A 13,214-nucleotide genomic window follows, 5' to 3' on the forward strand; every position below is an offset into this window, starting at 1 on the left:
TGACTTAATTCACTGTTCTACTGAGTTTCAAATGTAAGCAAATGGCGGTTCGCTAGGCTTAACTGGCCACTTAAACTTTTAAATTGTTGATAATTCTACAAGTATTGCATGTCGATTAACTAAAGGCATAAAACATTAACCGGAACATAAAAAACACACAAATCAATAATTTTTAAAGCAAAAAAGCACAATTTACCAACATATAAGAATAGAAAAAAACTGAGCTCACTCAGCCGAGTAACATCAAAAGTATATGTATATGTTATATATAATAATTTGTTTACTAAATAATATTGATTATATTATCTCCTAAGATTAATTATAGTAGAATTATCTGAAAAGAGTGAATCCATCAATACTTCTTTTACTTCGTATACAAGGTATAGTAAAAACTCATTATCATTTCTTTGACTCCTGCTTTTTTGTTAATAAAATTGTTTAAATAAGTTTGTTCTTCATAGTGTACTATTAATACATTTGTCTTTGATCAACGAACCTTACATGCAATAATTACGACAGATTGTATATTTTTATTCATAAAGGTAAGTTAAGCTATAAAAACAATTTTACGTGCTATCCTCAGAGATATAATTAAATTGTATATAATTATTAATATTGGAATGATCTTCGAATTGTTTTATTTTTCTCTTGAAATGTAGATCACTTCATGAGCTTTTAGTAACGAATTCTTCCTACAAGGGAGCCTATATATATTTCGAAAGGCTGCATTTATTTTAAAGAACTATTCACCTGAGAAAAAAAATTCTTAGAACAAGAAAATTTTTATTGACTGGAAGAAAACAAAGCTGTCTTTGCAAAGGCAAGATTCTGTTTCAAAGCATATTTTCCGCCTTGTATCTCTTTATCTTTTACGCTGTTTGTATCGCTTGTCGATAAAATCCAGACTGTCATTTGTTTCAGCTGTACAGTTAGTTGGTTACCGTGCTGACCTCAGGATATTTGCAGAAGTCGGTTGTATTGATTTATTGGACTATGTCAGCTGGAGGCGAAAGGAAACAAGTAAAAAGAATTCCGTTAAACTGTTCTTTCTGAAGAATTTATGCTTCATTCCCTGCAGTATTTCAACAAAAAGAGACTTTTCTTACACAATCGATTCCGATTAATAGGGATACCGTTGATTTGCGATAGTTGCTTATTCGGAGCAAACCTTAAATAATAAATTCCAGTCTAAATTGCTCAGGATTATTCGTACGGGATATATATAACAAAATGCAAGATTCTTGATGATGCAAATGTTGATGAACATTTAACATATTTCAAAGAAACTCAAAACAAACATATTTTAAAGTAAGTCAATATTTGGCTTCACATGGTAATTTTAAAAAGTATTTAAAGCGATTTAGAATTGCTTCAAGTGCTTTGTGCAGCTGCAGTAGCGGCGAAGAAGATGCTAAGCACAATCTTCTTGAATGCTTACATCATGTCCAACAGAGGAGGGCATTTCAGGCAACTTTGAGGCACTTGTCTGTATCTTGGCCATCAATTTTTTCCGATTTTTTCATTTCTTTTTTTTTTTTTAAATATTATTATTATTTATAACTTTTTCTCCATCTGCAGTGCTATTGTACATTTGTTTATGTATTTTGTTACTTTAATAAGCCCCGTAGTATACTTTATGGAACAGGAGCCATTGAAATTAGATATAACTAAAAAATAAATAAGTAAATTCTAAAAAATAAAGCAAGAATAAATTTGATAATCGTGCAAATAAAATAAAAAGCAGTCACTGCATATTTAAATATTTATTTTTATATTAATTGGTATTTGAGATCTCAAACATGTTGCGACACTAACTGTGCCTATTCAAAACCATAAATTTTACATTTTTTATTATTATTGCGCTAAGAAGAAAGCAGCAGAGCAAATTGCCTTAGTAAGCAAGAGAAGCTGGAAGACAGTACGATGCGTTAGAGATGATGTCTTAATACAGAGTAGAATAGTTTCGATTTCAGCACCATTTTGATTGGCTAATTAGGTGAAAGAGTAATACCTATCTAAAATTATTATTTGTTGTTTTGAGTTTCACTTCTCAGAACTATTTACGTCTCAGCGTGATATAAAATCATATGATACAGATGTTAATTTTGACATGGTGCTACTAGAGAGATTTGTTATTAGCAGTTACTAGTTTTTGAATAGATGTGGAAAATATACAAATTAAAATGAAGAGTTAAGGGGTTATCGCAAATTTAAGTTAGAATTTTAATTTAAGTATTTTTTATCTTACATATATGTATGCACATATAAATGATCATATCCATATGTGCACATATAAATGAATATATAAAGTAAAAAAGCAGTTCAAAACCTAATCCAGTAGAGCGATGAAAGAAGCACTAAGTAGTGGTAATAATTCAAGGTAAATTAAAATAAATAATGTCTTTGAAATCCATCCCATATTCATTTCGGAATAAGCTATACTGGGAAAAAAAGGCACCGTAACAAACTGCACGAGAGAGAGGGACAAATGTCAAAACCAGGAAGGGAAAGCGGAATTTACATCTTTCACTGTTTTGTCATCAGGGGGATTGGTGCAAAGAAAGAAGTAAATAAATTATCTTATCTTTGAAACAGCAAAGATACAAATTAAAGTTTAATGCTTAAAATAATTTCAGAAAATCAATCAAAGTAATCTGTGTCTTTATCAATCCAGCCCCTACAGGCCGTAATAAAAATGCAAAAAATTATAAATTCAAAACCATAAACAAGCTTAATTATTTTGAGGAGACCGAATCAAAAAAAAAAAAAAAAAGTGAATACAAGCAATCCAATGCATGAAAAAAATTAACAACATATAAAAAATTTGAAACCATACAGGCCGGAGAAAATAAAAAAAAAATTAAACAATAGCATCAAAACAATAAAGAAGCAAAAAAAAACTTAAAAATAATAATTAATAATTATTTTCACAAAAAGCTTAATAATTATTTCATAGTTGAATAATAATTTTCACTTTAAGTGGACCGAGGTTAAAAAACAAAAGACGCAAAACATAAGCTATCCAACATATCAACAAATAATAACAAATGATAATTTGATTTAAATATACAAAATATGAATAAAGTAAAAAATAATTAGTTCTTAAAATCTGCCATATTAGAGCAACAAAATTTTTGAAATTAAAAAATACCCATTCGGCTTACCCATTAGCAAAATACTGATGCTAAATCTAAGATATGCTAAGTAATGAATTTAAATAAATTGCGAATTCTAAACTGGTTAATAATAACAATAATTACAAAAAAAAAAAAAAAAAAAAAAAATTCTGAAAGCGTTCAGATTTTATATTACTCCCGAACGGGAGTGTTTTTCATTTACAGACACATACGTTTTTGGAGTATTTGAGCTAACGCCACTTTGGGCTAAAAATATTTAAAAATTAATATATAATTTTTAATAATATTAATAAATATTTAAAAACAGTATATATTTAAAATTTCCGATAGGCAGTCTCGCACGCAGAAGATTAAAAAGTTTTATTCGGTGCGATGTTGCCACTGCTTGCTTTGAAACTGATGAGTTTTTCTAATCAAAAATTCGTTCGAGTTTTACAAAATATAAAATAGACAATAAAACAAATTCTTAATTCCAGATTAGGACTCCAGGTGTCCATGTTCGGGTGAGGATTATGGATTATGTTATTCAAAATTTGATGGCTCTAGGTACCGTTGTTTTTTCCCAATGCCAGAAACACAGATACATTTATGCAGATTCTTCATTATTTAGTTTCTTTAAACATAACACTGGATGATAGTATTTGGTGGCAAAAATTTGAAAAGTGATACATCGCATTTAAATGATTCAACGCAAAATGCCATTTCTAGACTAATAGCCCTTCTGGGCTAACGGCCCTTTTACCAAAATAAATAATTCAGCGTCAAAAAAATTGTGGTATTTAGTGTAAAAATGTTTTCGATTAAGATAAAAAATCGTGACGAACAAATAAATAAATTAGAAGAAGCTAAACATACGTGAGGAAGTTAAGACAGTGTCTGGTAAACTACGAGCAAATTTGTGAGCAAACTTAGAGAATGCAGATCAGGAAATTAGGAAATACCTGGTAGAGATATTTTGGATATTTGGAAGCTGGAGATCTGAAAAATGAGGAATGCCTTCTCCGAAACTCGAAACATCGACTTCTCGAATACGCGCCGAGCGTGCTGACCACTAACACCACGAAGGCATGCTAAGGAAGGTGGGAGAAATACCTCATTTTAAAGGGCGACTGGGGATTAGGAGACCCAATTGCCAAATCCTGATAGTGGAGAATCATCATCCACCAACCTTTTAATTTGGGGCCACTGTAGAGTTATTAGGGTTTTTTTTTTTTTTTTTTTTTTTTTTTTTTTTTTTTTAAGCAGAAGTCGTGAAAAATGAGCAATACCTTTGCAAGGACTCGAATCACGGACATCTCGGATACGCGCCGAGCGTGCTGACCACTTCACCACGAAGGCATGCGAAGAAGGCGGGAGAAATACCTCATAACGTTGTAAATTATAGGTAACTTAAAAGAGAAAAAAGGCAGAGCAGTGGATAGGTAAATTTAAAAAGTTCTGGTTTGTGGTTATTGTTGATAAAATTATATTCCTTGACAAACAGGGACAGATTACAGATAGCAGTCGAATAGTTGGTTCCCATAAGAATTAAATAGTGTTAATTTCCAGAAAATGTTTTTTGATGTTTAATAAAATTGTGAAAAATTGTACAATCGCATAACGCTTATAATGCAGATTTTTACATAATGCTTCAGCCGATAATGATTTCAAATTTAGAAACCGAAATATAATTATTCAGTGTGACAAAATCTTAAACTAATGATTCTAAACCAAACTTTCTTTTCGGACGCGTCACATTTGCTCTCTGCTTCTCTGGTCAGCTAAATAGGTCTTATCGTCATAGATCGCTGTTTTTCTTTCGGCAGCGTCTTAAAAATGTCATAGTAAGAAAAGATATGCTTACTGCGCAATTTATTAGTGATGCATCAAGAATGTTCATCTACAAGAAGTAAAAGAATTTTTCTACTGATGGTTATATTTTTAAGCAACTCATTCTTGTTTTAAAAATTATTATTATTATTGTTATTATGTATGGTTTCGACATCTACTTTTAATTCAAGTTCAGTCAAAGAATTAATATTTTCTTAGATAGTAAAGCATTTTAATGGAAGAAAATACATACACACTACAAACATTAACGCGTTTAAGTCGTTTAAGCGCGTTTAAAACACACAGTGGACGCCTTATACCTTTAGATTGAACAAATTCTAAACCGTCGTTGTCAGTTTAAAAAAGACATTCTTTAAAAATAAACAGTCATGGTGTTTATTGGCAGATGATTAGTTAAAAATAATTCTTCTGCGCCAAAAGGTTCAGTTTCTTTTTTTTTTAATCTGGCATTTCTTAACGTCTTTATTATTTATTGTTGCCGTTATTACCATCATCGTCTTCATCCATTTAAGACTTCGTCATCAATATGGATTCGTCATCAAGTTCATCATCCTTACAGAAATCTAACTGAAGATGACCATTCATCCAACAAGAACACGGGGCGTCCTTGTTGGCTTCTTCGTCATATACCTGAAAATAAAAAAAGAAAGGGCAGAATATATATAATCAATATTATTTAGTAAATATATATATATATATATACTTTGGCACTTAATGAAAGGGGAATATGTCTGTTGCAGGCTTGCAGACTATGACCTTTATACAGTCAGCTGTCGTCGAAGCAGCGTTAGGTCAAGGATCTCAACCAGGAGACAGTCCCCCCTCCCCGTGGGGAGCCACGGGGAAGAAAAATTTAATAGTTTCAGAGAAAGAATGCGGTTGCCCTCTTGTATACCTCTTAATCATTTAATTTTATTTTACGAATATAAAAACACTTCTTTAATTCAAGTTTTGGCATTTATCAATAATTTCTGCACTTTTCTTTTTAAAATTTAGAAAGCTCATTAAAATAATTTAAATTTAAATACTAAATGTGCATGTATTTTTCGAGTTTTGGAAAAGTCGGGGGGTCATGATCGTCTAGCAATGGTGAAAGCGCAGCATGGGGCAAAAAAAGGTTGAGAATCGCTTGATTAGATCTTTCATGATTTCCAGTCTTCAGAATAATAATGTCATAATTGATTTTCGACTTCGCTACTTTAACACAGCAGGATACGGAAAACTTCGGTCGTAATTTTTGTGCTCAGCCAAATTGAATCCTTTCAGTTGTTATTAAATCATCAACTTTGTGCGATTAAAGCTTCTTCATCTTTCGGTTGAACTGTGGCTGATTTTCTTCCTGTAATATCTTGTACTTTTCCTCTGCTTTTATGGCACTGCATTCTAAAAATACAAACAATAATTTTCGCTTTGGCAAGTCAGCATCTACAATAACTGAAGACAAAGCTTTGATTCTTTCTTTGATAGCATTAAGTAAATCTCTTAGATAACGGATTCTAACACACTTTTCTCTCTCCCCCTTTTTTTTAAATCACCAAGCGCCTCCTGTGAAAAATTCTTTTTAACTATGGAACCTTCCCTATCATCGAAGATTTTTCTGATTTCTTTTCTTTACGTTCATATTTACCGAGCGTTTTTCCTTTTACTTGTACTTACATTCTTTTGTAAATTTCATTTTAACTGGTTCGGTGTCTTTTTCACAGATGAGGAAGAAATATTCTTCTTCAAACACGGAACTCTGTGTAAGTTCATCATTTTTATCCTCTCGCAATTCAAAGTATCAACAGGCGGCATGTTAATTCGGATTGCTGTCAAAAGGCTTAGTTTGTTTCTTACGTTTATTATCTATTACGCTTCCTTAAACATGCATTCTAAGTTCCATTATATTAGAGATATATAGCGTATTACTCATATCAATTCCAATAACTACATAATTGCCTAAATTACTCAAAATATAAACATCAGTGGAGACTGTTCATTCATTAATTATTATCTTGCAAGAGAAGGAACTTACAAGAGCAACTTCTTTTCCAATACCCACTAAGTTTACATTATTAGAATTAGAGAGGGAGATTCAGTTTCAGCATAAGATTTACAACTTATCATACTGACATCACTTCCTCTGTTCAATAATACCTTTATTCATTTTTGCAATATTTTAATATTCTTAAGAATTTTCTGTGGATACCTTGGGGAATTGTAAATAAGAGTTCTGTTTACTTCTTTCTGAAAGCATTTACATTTGCTTTATGGCCGAGACATTGGCCTTTATAATATCATTTTATTTTACAGTCAGCCGGTTTATGACCATGTTCATTGCAATTAAAACTCTTGATATTATGATTCTTTACTGATTGAGTAGAGCAGCTTGATTGAATCTTACTTCTAGTTGAAGCTCTGATGAGATTAATTCTATCAAATATTTTCATTTTTATTTACCGTATATTCCGGAATATAACGCGTACCGGTGTATAACTAGCATGCATAATTTCAAACTACATTTATTAATTTTTAGCTATAGTTACCGAATAACAATCACTCTTTTTAGTCCAAAGGGGCTTTGTCCCTGAAGACTATTGTTTTCATTTTGCGATTTTGCTTTGAATCACTACAAACGGCGAATCACTTTTCAAACTGTTGCCACCAAATGTTAGAGTCCTGCATTATATTTGAAGAAATTAAATAATGAAAAAAAATCTGCATAAATGTATGTATATTTCTTGCATTCTGATAAAACAACCGAACATAGAAACATCGAATATTGAATGACGTAATCCAATTACGAATATGGGCATGTGGAAGACCAAATTTGAATGCCAGAATTTGTTTTATTATCCATTTCATATTTTGTAAAACTTTAACGAATTTTTGAGTGACAAACTCAACGATTTAAAAGAGAGCCATGGCAACACTCTAAGGGGGAGGGGAACCTTTTTATGTTCAGCGCGCGGAACTGTGTATCGGAAATTCTAAAGATAGGCTCATTTTAAAATTATTTTGCGACATTGCTGTTGAACTGAATTTTATGGTGTAAGTGCAAAGAACATGATATTTAATAAATAAAAGTAACACACAAAACGTTAAAAAAATGCCACTTTGGACGTAATTTAAAATCTGAAACCTTTCAGTTTTTTTTTTTTTTTATTTTATTTTTTTTTAAATGAAGACATCTGAAAGATACATGTGCTATACTCTTATCTTTTGTAGCCATTCTTTTGAAGATTTTCCCGAGGCGTTGTTCCAACAATGGTATACTGAACTGACAACAATAAGTTGTCACCTAATTACGTGTACCGCCAACATTGGATTATAGCACAACACGGACTGTTGCCCTCTTGAGAACTCTCCATATTTGGCAGGAAACGGGTCCTCCATTCGGAGTTCCCCTTAAGAGAGGAGATTTGAGTGTCACACTTGCCCCCCCCACACACACACACACAAACCAAGGCAGAAAAAAATGTTTGTATTTAAAAACTCCCTCAAAACCCAGTGCTACCGCGCGGGCACGCGGTAGCACTGGTTCTCCATTCCCGGTTTCTAGGTTTAGCAGTAGTGGGAACACGCACGTTTGGAGATCTGACTGGTGGTTAGAAATGCTAGCTGCCAGTACTACACGGAATTCCCGAAGCCCATCACTAGGTCTAACATAGGGCTTTTACACCTCACCCTTTGGGCCACCTAGAAAGGAATCCGGGGGCAGTTTCCTGCGAACACCCACAGGTCACGGGGAACCGCCAAGTTGAATGATTTTATACCCTCTTGGCCAAGAATGCCTAGGTACAGATACTAGCCAGCAGTTTCACAGAGTTCTCTGTGTCGATCCTTTGGAGGGTCTGACAAGAGATAAGGGGAACAATACGTGTGGGAGGGGAATGCTTGATGAAGTAAATAATTCAGCAAAGAGAGTGGATTGCATTCAATACAAGTGTGAATAAGAATGTTATTCTAGGGTTTTCACAAAAGGGGGATAGAATTTCGAGTGAGAATGAATTCGGGAAATTAGGAGATGTCTTTTGAAGCCGTTATTTTGCAGTTAGAATCGGAGGCTTTAGTAAATTGTATTTAATTTAGTCGAAATACAGTTGATATAGTGTTCCTTTTAATAGTTAATATGACTCCTTCGAAACGAAACAACACAGTACTGGTTTCAAATGCAGTCATTCAATTTGTGAAAGAAAATGGAAATCGTGCTTCAGCAAGGATGTTTGGAAAGATGGAACGGATGACCATTTTTTATTTATGGATCAGGGTAACAGTGATGGTAAAGATGAAACAGAATTCGATGATGAGCTTGAAGACGTAACGGAGGACGAAAATGACGAACATTTTATGTTATCTAATAATGAAAATTTTCAAATTCATAAGGTATGTCACTTATTTTAAATAAACACGATTTAGGTACATGTAAAAAATCTAATTTCTGTATGTTGTTTTTTTCCTTATTTTTATTCTATCATTTTTATATCCCGCATATAACGCTCACTTGTAAATTTCAAACATATTTTTTGTATTAAAAGTGAGCGTTATATTCTGGAATATCCGATACTTCTTTTTTCAAATAGCTTTTACTTTTGTAATGAACTGCTTAATAGTCATCTATTTTGTTTATAAGCTCATCTATTTTTTTTTAAATTTTGGGTAGCGTCTACGAAGTGTTCATATATCTCATTCGTAAATTTTCGTTTTACATCTACAGTATCTAAAAGTTGTTTTGTGCTGTCTAAAGAGCTTTTACTTCTAGACCTTGTAGGGTTATTATTATTTTAATTAACCATTTATTATGATTTAGACATTTACAACAACTTTTTTTTCCATTTCCTTACCAGAAATATATATGAATTAGATGGTGTTTAAGTTGGAGGCTTTGGATTGTAAAACAGAGCGTGTTTCTACTTCTCGAGGCCCCATTACTAGGTTTATCCAGCTCTGATAAGATTGCAATTCTTCAGCTTTGCGTTATTGCTGCCGAGATTTAATGGTTACGCCGGTGAAATGTTCTGAACCAAATCAGAGTTTGAAATCATTTGTGTAGTCTTTGAGTACTAGGCTTAGTTTTAATTTGAAGTTGACTGTTAGGCGCACGCCGGAATCCAGGGAAATGAAGCAGCAGACGCTCTTGCCAAGAAGGCTGCCCAAAATGAGGAAACGGAGCAGATTCAGGTGCCCCTGCCCCGGTCATGCCTAAAGAGGCAAATAGAGGAGTCCGCCATTGGAAACTGGCAGAATGAATGGGACCAAATCCCGCAAGGCCGCAGAGCATATGAGTTCCTGCCCAAGGTAGAGGTGGACCGGCTCATCTCATCGCCCTACCTCACGCGATATATAACAGGTCACGGCCCCTTTCCGACGTACTTTGCAGAAAGGGGTCTAGCAACAACTGATATGTGTGTTTGTGGCAACGTGGGCTCACCAGACCATTATGTCACGGAGTGCCCCTTAACAGCAGAATGGCACATAAAATTCCCAACTACCAATGTTCTGCCTTTCAAACGCCTTCTCATAAAACATCGAGGCACGCGGCAAAAGCTTAAATGCATAATGGCCAAACTAGAAAAAATGGGCATAGACCTCTGCAGGCCGGAATAGGGCACCTGCAATAAACATAAAAGCATCTTACAACTGTGAAGACTCAAGATGGTTGCAGGGCCAGGGTAATACCCGAGTAGTCATAGAAAGCCGTCCGGGTGCCCTGTCCTGCTGTCACCTGTCACCTGTTATTTTAAGTCTTCTCAGCCCCTTTTCTTTCCCTTTTCATTACATGCCACGGACCATTTCCCAATATTTCTATCAAAGGGGAATATCAACAACTGATCATTGTGTCTGTAATGAAGTAGGTACACCTGATCATTACGTTACATCTTGCCCTCTCACGGAAGAATGGCACATGAGGCTTCCTGATACTGACATTGCTTATAAACGCTTCTTCATTAAGTAGCCGGTCTATCTCAAGAAGCTCAAAAGCATTATGAACAAACTTGAAGCACTAGGACTAGAATTATGCAGCCCACAATAACAGACTTAAATTTCGCAGATTCAAAGCATCAATGCACACTGGTTTCCAGTGGCCTCTGCAAGAAGCCCATCTTGAGTCAATACGCAGAGTAACATTAGGCTGTGAACACGAAAAACAAATGTAAATATGATTTAATATTATCCAAATGTAAATAGTTCAAGTATGTATATTTGTAATGAGCATATTAATGCATGGGTGCAATATTGTAAGCATGTGCATTTTATAAATAGAATATTGTGCAGCGTATAGTGAATAATGTATTGCACAACACACTGTGTATAGTACCTTGGTAAAATGTGTAAGTGCTCGTAGCATGCAGAGCTATGCTTTGAGCCGAAAGAAGCATAATAATTATAACTGTAGTACTACAACTTAATGTATTCAAGAGCACAGAATGTAAATATTATAGTAGTAATTATTATAGTAATGATATGTATGTAAATATTTTTGCATTCTGTAAATTTTAGTGCATTGAGTTATTTATATATAGCAATGTGTTAACGTGCATATTATGAAATGTATAGTGCATGGTAAATACGGTATTTAATGTATCTAGCACATGTAATTTTTTAACTGCAATTAATTTAATCTATAATTTTTTTCCCTCAATGTGTATTTCTAACAGTGTTTTTTATAAGCTTTTTGTATTAAGAATTATGTTGTATATAACAAAGAGTTACTACCACTGCCTATATTATTTAATCAAGAGTAATGTTCAATGTAATATGTAGCCACTACACACAGTGCATTAAGTGTAGAAATGAGTTTTGTAAGGTGTCCTAAATATAGTGCAGTGTTAAATGTAATATGTATTATAAAAATTTTAGTGTATTGAGTGTTTTATATATAGCAGTATGTTAAGGTGCAATGTAACCAGTAGAATGTTTAATTACAAAGTTATTTTTGGTATGTTTTAAGAATACAGCAAAATATATGCCACAGTTAACAACTTTTAACATGTTATTTAATCAAAAGTAATATGGGCTGTACTGTGTTCTTAAATCTGTATTTTGTATATTATAAGTACAGCACAAAGTAAACAAAGATGATTTCTGTGTGAAAAATGTGTAATCTGTTTGTAATGTGCAATTTTGCTCTGTATTTAAGAGCTTTTAATTTATTTATCTGTTGTATCAAGTTATTTATTTAAGTCTGCCTTATATAACGAAGTTATGTACTATATAATCCAGTTATGTCTTATTTAAGCAATTGCATTGTTCAGAATCTATGTTGAATTGTCAAGAATAATGTTCAGCGCAATATGTTGCAAAGAATATATAGTGTATTAAGTGTATCATTGAGTTGTAAATGTGCCTTAAGTACAGTGCAATGATCAACGCAATGCATATTATGAAATGTATATTGTAACGAGTATATGTAGCAATGTGTTAGCATGCGATGTAGCCAGGAAATGTTTAATTTCGCACTCAGAAAAATCTATATTTTGCCCTTGTATTGTTTTCGGAGTGTAGCTTCAGATAGTTGCGGGATCCGGACGATACCCGACTAGTCTATGTAAGCCGTCCGGGTGTCCGGACCTGCTCTCACCTGTCACCTGTTATTTTAAGTTGCTTTGCCAGAAGTAATGGTTTATACCGTGATGCGCAAGAAGTGCATTTATATTTAAGTTCTGCTTTAATAAAAAGTTTGCTTTAAACCTTTTCGAGACTCTGTTGTTATTTCAGGCACAGCGATAATTCGTTACAAGTCTGTTAGAAGATTGACATTAGTTCATGCTACTAAAGAAAGCCAACTCTTTAATTGTTTATCCATTCTTTAAAAAAGATGTTCAGTTCAAAAGCGAAACATATTATGTAAATATGATTGAACAAACAATAACATGAGTTAAATTTTGTTTTCTCAGACTTCCTGCCACATAAATTTTTGAAACATTGCAAAAAGTTTTTGAGGTAATGCTTCTCCCAAATAAGAGCTTTTGAATGGAGAAGGATATTTAAGGGAGGCAGAGAATGCATTGAATATGAGTCATATTTTCACTGACCACCCAATTCAACTACCGAGTAGCATATCATAAAAATCAGTCAACTGCCGTTAGCTATCATCATTTAATAATTAGGAATATTATCGAGAAGGTTCCTATGTAATTTAGACCTTCCAAGCAATATTGGAAAATTATTTAAACTTGTAAGAGCTAGTTCACTTCTTGAGTAGTTGCAAAAACTTTGAAATTTTTTCGAAAATTACACAGGAGGAGATTCTTTCACAAGAATAAT

At 33.3% G+C, this 13,214-nt stretch overlaps 1 long non-coding RNA gene across 1 annotated transcript in view; it reads right to left on the bottom strand.

Annotated features, from left to right (window-relative positions):
* Positions 1–5,171: 5,171 nt before the first annotated feature.
* The window catches only part of LOC146997090 (uncharacterized), a 147,388-nt gene continuing 139,345 nt past the window's right edge, over positions 5,172–13,214 (bottom strand). The window contains exon 2 of the long non-coding RNA XR_015040994.1: positions 5,172–5,597. This is a non-coding gene — a long non-coding RNA (uncharacterized LOC146997090). The remainder of the gene's footprint in view (positions 5,598–13,214) is intronic.

Source organism: Stegodyphus dumicola, chromosome 5 (genome assembly GCF_044657685.1).
Source record: "Stegodyphus dumicola isolate Sdum_Otavi_A_Nest chromosome 5, ASM4465768v1".
Lineage (NCBI taxonomy): Eukaryota > Metazoa > Arthropoda > Arachnida > Araneae > Eresidae > Stegodyphus > Stegodyphus dumicola.